Genomic DNA, 9,241 nt, shown 5'->3' with positions numbered 1-9,241 from the left:
TTCTGGCATATTCCCCTTCCTTACCTACACTTCTCTTTGGCCTTTCCAACCTCATTTTTACTTCTTAACCAAAGATGCTGTATCAGGGGCCTATGTCATTGCTTAGTATTTCTGAATGCATGAAAAACTCCTAAAGGATATTTGAGGGGATTGCACACCACTCCATGTATCACCTTAGAAATATCTGCTCTTTAAAGCTATATGGTAATGCACACTCTGCATCTGAGATTAGAATGGCCCTAAGGGACAAAACACTCTTCCTTACAGCTGGCAATGCATGGCTTGTTTTTATGAGATCCTCATTTTCAAGAGATTGAGCTCTGTTGTTTGGCAGCTGCAGTTTCAAGGGAAATCTCCAAAGATGGTTTAACTTTGAGCGCTGCCATTTCTACCGCTGGGGTGCAATCAGTCACTGGGTAACATTGACCTGTAGTCTGTGTGCCTAAAGTGGGGCTGAGCATTTCAACTCAGCTGGCAAAACCTCCAGCCCTTTACCAAACAGCCTCAAAAATCTCAGGGATGATGCATGCACCATGAAAAGATGCTCTCAGAAACCCCAGGAGGATTTCTCATTTCTTGTGGCCTCCTCTTGCTGCTTTGTAGCAGTCTATCACCCACCATTTCCTGCCTTCTACTCTCATTCCATAGTGCTCCTAGGAACAGGCCCAGCATCCACAAGTCCAAAGGGTGAGACTTTCTGAGGTGGGTTTTTGACCATTCCTTTAAATTATCCTGCTCCTTCCTATTCATTAGCAAAGAATTCAATACAATTCTCGTCCCTTCTTTTAAGCCACAATAAGTAGATTAAAAAAACCAAAACAAAAAAAACAAAACAAAAATGAAAAACACCTGGAGAGATTGGGGAAAAAAAAAAATCTTTCTTTTCTGGTGGGGGGGAGGTAACCTTATAGGACCAGAAGAACTGGTCACTCCTGTAGGAACTGTAGGAACAGTTTGCATCTCACTTCAAAATAAAGTTGATATACCATCTTGTCTCCGGCCCAATCCATTTGAAGAAGCATTGCCTTTGAACTGCATCACTAACATTTGTACTCAAATATCATTCCAAAAGCAGAACAAATGGGGCAAAAATAAAAAAACTGTTACAAATGGAAGCATCATCAGCACACCAGGAAGCAGACCAAGAACCTCAAGACTCTCTTTACTTAGATTGCCATGTACAGTGTGCTTGTACAGGGCCCACCACTCTCCTGGCCTGATTCTGTCCAGTCTCTGGTCCGCCACAATAATAGCAACAATAGTGAATTAAGTTCTGCCTGCAGTAGATGTGGCTATTTCATTTTGGCAGCGCAAATGTTGCTAAGTGAAAGCACGTCTTTCTGAACTGCCTTGCTCATGGGAACTATTTAATCATTATAGAGCAATTATAGAGGTCTTTATTCAGTTGTTCCTTAAGTCCTCATTCAGGCAAACCTACTTCAATGGGAACTGTGCCTGAAAGGGACTCATCAAAACCTGACCAGGAAATGGCCAGTAAGAGTAACCTATTTCCAAGAGAGAAAAACTCATGCATTACATCCATAATGGGTAACTTCTTATGAATACACCTATTGAAGTGTGTTATATTCATTAAACTCCATTTGCAGAGGAAGGGCAACCTTCCAGTTAACACAATTTCTATGGGCTCGTGAGAGCTACATTCTGCTCCCGGCTTTGACATAGACTCCCCCCGTGACCATAGTCACACGACTTTGTAATTTTACCTTGGATTTAGCAAAATAGGTAATAGACCCAGACAGTAGCAAACATCAGTTTAACTGCATTTATGGACTGCAGTCCCTGGTTCCTCCTCAGCAAACCAGAGAGAATAAATAGTTTCTCTTTTTTTCTTTTTTTTTTTAATTTTTTCCCCCATTTCTGTTTCCTGTTCACATTTTGAGGCAGGGCCAGTCTTTTATTCTGTGTACACCCAGTGTATCGTAAAATTTGCCTTTGATCAGGGCTGTGCTGTATCACAGAGTAATAATACTAATTGTTAACCAATACAAGCAAACAATGCTGTGCTTTTGTGACAAATGTCCACTAGGAGCTTGACTGAGACCATCAACATTTCATTTGGGACTTAAGCCTCATTTGAACTTTTCTCCCAAAGAGGGAGTTTACAAACACAGTTTAGTCCCTGTTTGAGCAGTGCTTTGAAGATGTAAAGTACTAAATTGTGTATCTCTATGTACAAGAGACAGAGACAGAATGTGTAATTTCTTTTTGCATTCAAGGAACACAAGATTTCCTTTTTCTGCCTCTTTTTGGAAGGAAGTTTACTGCTGAGACTATTAGAGAAAATGCAAATGTGCAGGCTGTTTGTTAAGTCTCCAGGAGAGAAAGCACAGGCAGTTGTTGCCATGAGTATTTCTAGGAAAGCGGGAAATCTTTGTCTTTAAGTGTATTTATTTAGCTAAAGAAAGTTTGCATAGCTGGTAGAAAATGATTCTGGAGGAAATTAAATTTCAGCGGCACCTCTGTATCACTCCTACACCTGCCAATTCTTCTAACCAGCTATTGACATCCTGCACCTAGGGCTCCAGCCTGCAAGCACATTTGCAATGCTCACCAAAGTCAGAGATGAGCTGATGTGCACCTTTTTTTTATTTACTCTTACCCAAGAAAGAGGCAACAACAGTACTCCTGAACATGACAGATTACCTGTTGTAGTAGAACCAACCAGCTCCCTGCAGCAAAAGCATGAGACATGAGAAATTTTTGAGGCAAATTCAAGAAAAATAAAGTAATATTACATATTTATATGGGCTGGTATAGATAGATCCAAGTGTAAGCCAGGTTTGGTCCAGAAGAAGTGGAGCCATATTAGTGAGCTTATTAGGACCTATTAATTTGGACACTGCCTCATGCTAATGTGTATACAGCTTCCAAACTGTATCTAGCTTGTGTCCAACCAAGTTGGAGAATAGCTGTGGGTGTGATTCTCATAGCCACACTTCATTACTCTTGTCTGAACACTTGCTTTCAACCTGTGAAATCACCAATCCATAAAAATGCTGCAATCCAGGCAGGTCAAAGTATGCCTTAGAAGCAGTAAGCCAGGGCTCCAATCATGAGGATAAATCAAAGGACAGCTAGGTGCCTTAAGGGAGAGGGGGAAGTCATAACGCTTCGAGGAGAGGCAAAGGCATTTGAAGAGAAGTCTGGACAAGGGACGTCAAAGGAAATGTGCTGGAAGAGAGGTCTAGAAGATGTGCTAGGAAAGAATCTGGCCACAGAGCCCAGCACTAGCTGTACTTCATGAAAGCTGGAAGATACAGGGAAGCTGGGAAAAAACCTCGAAAACCTAAAATATCCCAACAAACAAGCAAAAAACCCAAAACACTACAAAACAAAAAAACACCAAACCCAAAAGTGAAATGACAAAATCTTTAACTTTTTATGTGTTTTGTTGGCAAAAAAATCTGAGAATGGAAAATGGGCAAGAAAGACAGAAAAAGGAGGGACATCTGCAGTCATTGACAATGACTTTGGAAACAGAAGAAATGAGCAAAGCCAGAGGCCATCGGTGCACAGCACATCTTTCATGAAAGACAAACTGTGCTCAACCAAACTGCACAGCAAGTTAATTTAGCTATCACAAATAGTTTTGATGAAAAATACTGTCTAAACTAAATATTTTGGTCCCTCAGTTTGAAGTAAATGCTTCCATTTCAAAAGACACTTAAATTTTATTAAAAAAAAAATTCTTAAGAGTTAAAAGAAAATAAAATCCTTCAAGCCACATTGAGATATGTTGGCTAGGATGCAAAGACCTTTAATCACACATAGAGACATAATTTTTCTAATTTTTTGAATATTTAAATTTTTTAAAAAACTTACATGACCAAAAACATTTTCCCAATTTTCAGTTATCAACACTGACACCCCCTATCTCCAAATCCCATTTATCAAAAAGATTTGTCATTAATTTCATTTAAAGCACAGACATAAGCTGATATATTAGTGTTACAGACCCTTTCTTTTCAGACAAGTTAATCATATGCTGTTAATATATTCCCAGTAATCGTTCCATAAAGATTCTGGAGCATCAGACCTCAGTATGTGCAAATCAATGCAGCTGCACTGATTTACAGTACCAGAATAATTTCAATAAGGCTGAGAGCCAGCCAGCTCCTTTATATGTTAACCTTCTGATAGGATGCAAGTATTATCAAGAAGCATAAGCTAGTTGCCATACTCCTCCCACACACAAGCATCTCAACAACAGGATGAGAAGGCAGAGACATAATGTCACATCATCAGGGCATTGTTAACATATAACAAGTGGAAGGGTCAGGTGAATAAAAATGGCTGTAGATTTGTCTCTGAAAAGTGGTCACTTTTTAGCGGGTGAGCAGTTCTTGCTCTACTCTCATTTTGGCACTTTTAATAGTTTATACATGTCCCATATTCTAGGCATTCAATTCTAGGAAACATCTAATGTTCTTCTAATTTGTGCAAAATATTTGCTACACTTCATTGAAGAAAATATTAAAATGTTATTTGCATTTCAGCAACACCAAGAAAGCCCAGCTGTAATCAGCATCATGTTGTGCTGTATTTTATATAGTTCCAGAGGCCTAGTTCAAAGTTACAACAAAAAGGATAAGCAGAGGATGGGAGAAGCTATAGAATTATAAAAACAAGTTAGTTATACAGCCAGCGTTAGATTCCAGTGATATGTTTCCCCTGCCTATATGTACATGTCTGTCTAAGATAATCACTCTGGGTTCTCTCTAAAGCCACTGAAAGATCTAGTCAATAAAATCAGTGGAGTGTAGGGTGCAATTCACTTTTTCTTAAAATAGCTGTCAGAAGCTGGTCAACCGAGTTGTACCCTAAAAGCACTTTTGCTTCCCATGAGAACCACAGGGTGACTAGCACAGCTGTATGTGTCTGGTTGACATATAGACACATATGCTCACTTACTCAGCTGTGTACGTCTGGGGTTAACCTACCCCAGCTCTCTTGGCTTTCCACACAGGTCCCTGTGTACTAAGCTGTGTTGCCTCCCTACATAGGTAGAATAAACTCATTCTTCAACTCTGCAGTTTTCTACTTTGGTTCAAAACAAAGATCTTCCCCTCTCCAATCATCTTGAAAGAGAGAAAAGTGAATGTACATGGAAACCCTTAACACAAATCAGTAGGACCCTAAAGAACTGCATGGTATGTTCTTGTGTTAAGAGATCTATACTTTGCTTCAGTTTGATTTTTACAGATCATATGCACACACACTATCAGCATTGTGGCGGGAAAAAAAGAAAATTAAAACTATTTTCAGTAGTGCATTAAGTTATCTTTCCAGTGATATTTTTTTCCTGCTATCTGAATTTAAAATGAGTTGCATCTGAATGGAGGAATAACACTTGATACTTTATGTGCATATGTACTGCGCTGCATGTGCTCCTATACAGGTTTTGTGTATGTGTGTGCATTGTGAATGTGTTAACAATGACTTTTTTTGTTGTTTATGAGTTTTTAGTAGATAAAAAGGATAGATGTAGTGTGCTTATACATGGCAGTACACTGGGATTAAAAAAAAATGCATAGTAAGAACTTAATTAATTAATTTATCTTAAGAAAATAGATTCTTTCAAGCACCATGCAGAATTAAGACACATTCAGGCAGGTTTCTTGGAGACCAAAGTTGCAGACGGATGCCAAAAGGAACCAACAAATATTTCCTGCAAGTTACCAGACTAACCTAATCTGTTTAGTTGTGTTTATAAATATATGAGACACCCAACTGTGTATCCAAATGCCACACTTCTGTGGATCAGGTCCTAAAGTACAATGTGTGTGACATACTACTTCAAGTACCAGGCTTAGTTAAAGATCAGTCCCTTTCCACTCCTGTAGAGATGAAAGCTTCTGTTCAGAGCCAGCATGACCTCACAGATCCCAGTGGTACATTCCACATTTAGTAAAATCATCCTTTGTAGTAATTATATTTTCTAAGTGAAAGCAAAAGAAATCAGTAGCCTTCCCAAAACATAGTTTCTTTCATTATCCTTTAGCAAGCAGGCTTACCCTGGTTAGGTATAGCCAACAGGAGAAATGGATGCTGAGAATTACCTGTATGAACACACAAATATTGGCCTGAAGAAGGGAAAGAGATAAGGAAAAGAGTATTTATATGTGGCTATTATATTCCATTTATTCTCTACTGGGGGCATACTGACATGCACTCTTGGACATATTTTTGTAACATGGAAATGGGTTCATTTCAAATGCTAGCCAAACCAGAGCTATCCATTTGACTATAAATACCCATTACAGGCTTCCTTACAAATAAGGCTTAGAGAGGAACAGAATTTCTCAACCCTCCTCTTGCCTCCAAAATTCTCTCCTTTCAGGGGTCATAAAATTCAAGATAGGAAAGTCCTAAACCACTAATGTTTCATGAAAAACCAATGTTTCATCATAAAATACAATCTCAGTTTTTAAAGTAACATCCTACTACACAGAAGAACTAAGAGCCATTCATCTGATACAGAAACCATTGCCTTTTTCCACAGAGCAAAACCACAACATGGCAGGCAGTTACAGAAATAGCTCTTATACATACAAGGCTGTATTTATAGTTTTTTTTTCTGGGACAATATTTCATTCTGTGACACATCCACCAGGGCAAGTTTTCCCAGGTAGCTGGCAAATGCTAATGAGATGTTCTCAGTAATATTTCACAGCTAATTCATGATTTTCCTAAGACGGACCTAACAAAAAAAAACCCCAAACTACTCAGAGCTCCATAACCCACACCATGAAATCACCCCAATGAAATTGTATTATTTAATTATTTTTCCGTTATACCCCCAACTATTTGGTCAGTGTCAAATCACCACATGAGAAAGGCAATCCCAGTTGGGTATTTACAGTCCTGCATAATGTGCCATAAATATTTTTGGAGCACTTTGGTCACTTTGGAGGGTCTTGAGAGAGATTATACTCTTTAGTGCTTGAACCCTCCAGGAACTGCTTGATATGATACAGACTTTAGAAGGGGGTTGATGTCTTGGTGTGCAAGGCTGAATATCTGTTTTTTTCCATCTGATTAATAGAAGGAACACACACCTACTTCATCCATCTACAGAGTCTGTCTCTCCAGTTCAGTTAGTGATAACCACAGAAATGCTAAGCAGAACAAACAAAGATTTACCCTAAAGTAATCTGCAGGTGCCACATCAGCCAATCTTCCCTTCAGATACACATACAGAAAAGATAACACACAATATTTAGCAATCCATTTTTCTATTCTGTTTCATTACCACCTCAATGGAATATATATAAAAATACACACATACACACACATAAATATATATGGAATGGAGTGGGGACAGGAAGAGTGAAGATACAGGAAAATGTAGAATTTAAGAAACTTATTGCTTCATAAACAAATAGACAAGTAAATACAAGAATTTGCAGAAGTTCCAAGCTGAGATAAAAACTGGAACTTGTTTTCTTTCCCCCAAACATTGTTTGACTTTAGGGCATTGTAGCCCAAAGCATTGTTTGACTTCAGGGCATTGTAGCTTTCCACTTTCTATTTGTCCTCAAAAGAAAAAAATAATTAACTGTGTAATGGGTACAGGTGCCAGTAATAAAGCCTAGAAACAATATTTGTTCTCATAAGCAATTGTCATCTCCCTACATAAGTACAGCCTGGTGCTGTCAATACATATAAACAGAGTTTTGATAAATTATAAACTGGTTATTTGGTCTTCTAAAGAGACTGGGTATTCTGGACAGCTGGAGATGCATTTAATGAGATTCATGCACAAAATTGTTTGCACGTTTGAGTGAGATATTTCACAATGGCACTGAAAACAATTGGGTGTTGTGGGATAAGTACCTTTTACAGTATATCAAGGTCAAACCTCTTACTTGATGTACTTAACTAACCATGTAAAATATTACATCAGCAAGCCTATGAGGCACTTAGAGATATATTCATATTTGCATAATGTCCTCTGTAAGTTAGTCTGCGGCCCTTAAGGGTGTTTAGAATAACTGCATGCAAGAATATACTTAATCCAATCTCATTTTAGCTTTTGCTCTTTTAAGATTTCAAAATTAATAAATCCTCCTGATACTCCAAATTACCATGAGCTTTTATAAGCATAACTTTGTAACTTTAACCCATTTATGAACATACCCTACAGGCATATGTACTAATGAATAAGAAATAACATTAGAAGTTTAAAGATGGTCTCTTTATGAAATAATGTAAGAAAATCCTGTTAGCTGGATCAAGTACAAAAGTGTGATTTCTTAAAAATAGAAAATCCTTCACAAAATTACTTGTAATTACAATAACCAAAGGATAAAAAGTAAGAATAGTTTAAGTATTGTGCATTATTTAACTTGGTACATGAAATGTTTTATGTTTATGTATGAAACATGCAAATAGAAATCTGATCTAAAGTGTGTTCCATGAATATGGGATTTTTATTCATTTATTTATTTATTTTCTATTGCGCTTGATTGCTGTCAAGAATACTGACAGATAAAGGATTTCCAATTACCTTAAATGCTTAGTGCTTCTTCAAGTGACTTAAGCTCTTCTCTTGTTTCCCTCTAAGACATTTGGAAGAGGTGGGGAAAATCTTCCTAGTCAAAGGTTCTTCCAGCATCCCACAGGTTCTCCATAATCCACAAACTACATAACTTCTTTGGAGAATTAAAACTATGATAAAATCTCATCACAATTAATGGGTCAATAACTGACATTTCTCCTTCTTCTTGCCATGGGGTTGAAGCGACGACTGTGTCTGCCCACCATCAGGAGTCATTACAACGCATTAAATGAAATATCCTGGTGACCACGCTCTGCTAGTAGGGAAGGGAAAGGGGACCAAGTCCCAAACACTGATTCTGGTGGCTCATTGGAAAACAAAGGCCAGTGAGAACAACATGGAAGTGGGAAAAAGAGGTTTATTTTGCCCACCACCTATTTAATATGGGCACAAAAAGACCTGAGCATCTCTTGCTTCCCCCCACCCCTTCCCACTTAAGCATTAAATGGTCAAAGTATAGGGACCTCCCCTTTCCCAGTTATTACTTATTATGATAATCCATTTTGTTCTGTTCCCAGATCAGCCTTAATCACTATTCTCCTTGCACAAAATAACTAAAAAAGGGATTTTATCTGGTATGAGCAGTTGGTGTGCATCATCAGAGCTGCTTTAGATCAATGGAGCTATGATACTAAGAAAAGCTGAACAGCTGGCCCTGAG

Source organism: Pezoporus occidentalis, unplaced genomic scaffold (assembly GCF_034315485.1).
Source record: "Pezoporus occidentalis ecotype Australia unplaced genomic scaffold, CSIRO_AGI_Poc_V1 ctg200, whole genome shotgun sequence".
NCBI lineage: Eukaryota > Metazoa > Chordata > Aves > Psittaciformes > Psittacidae > Pezoporus > Pezoporus occidentalis.
This window is presented reverse-complemented; position numbering follows the sequence as displayed.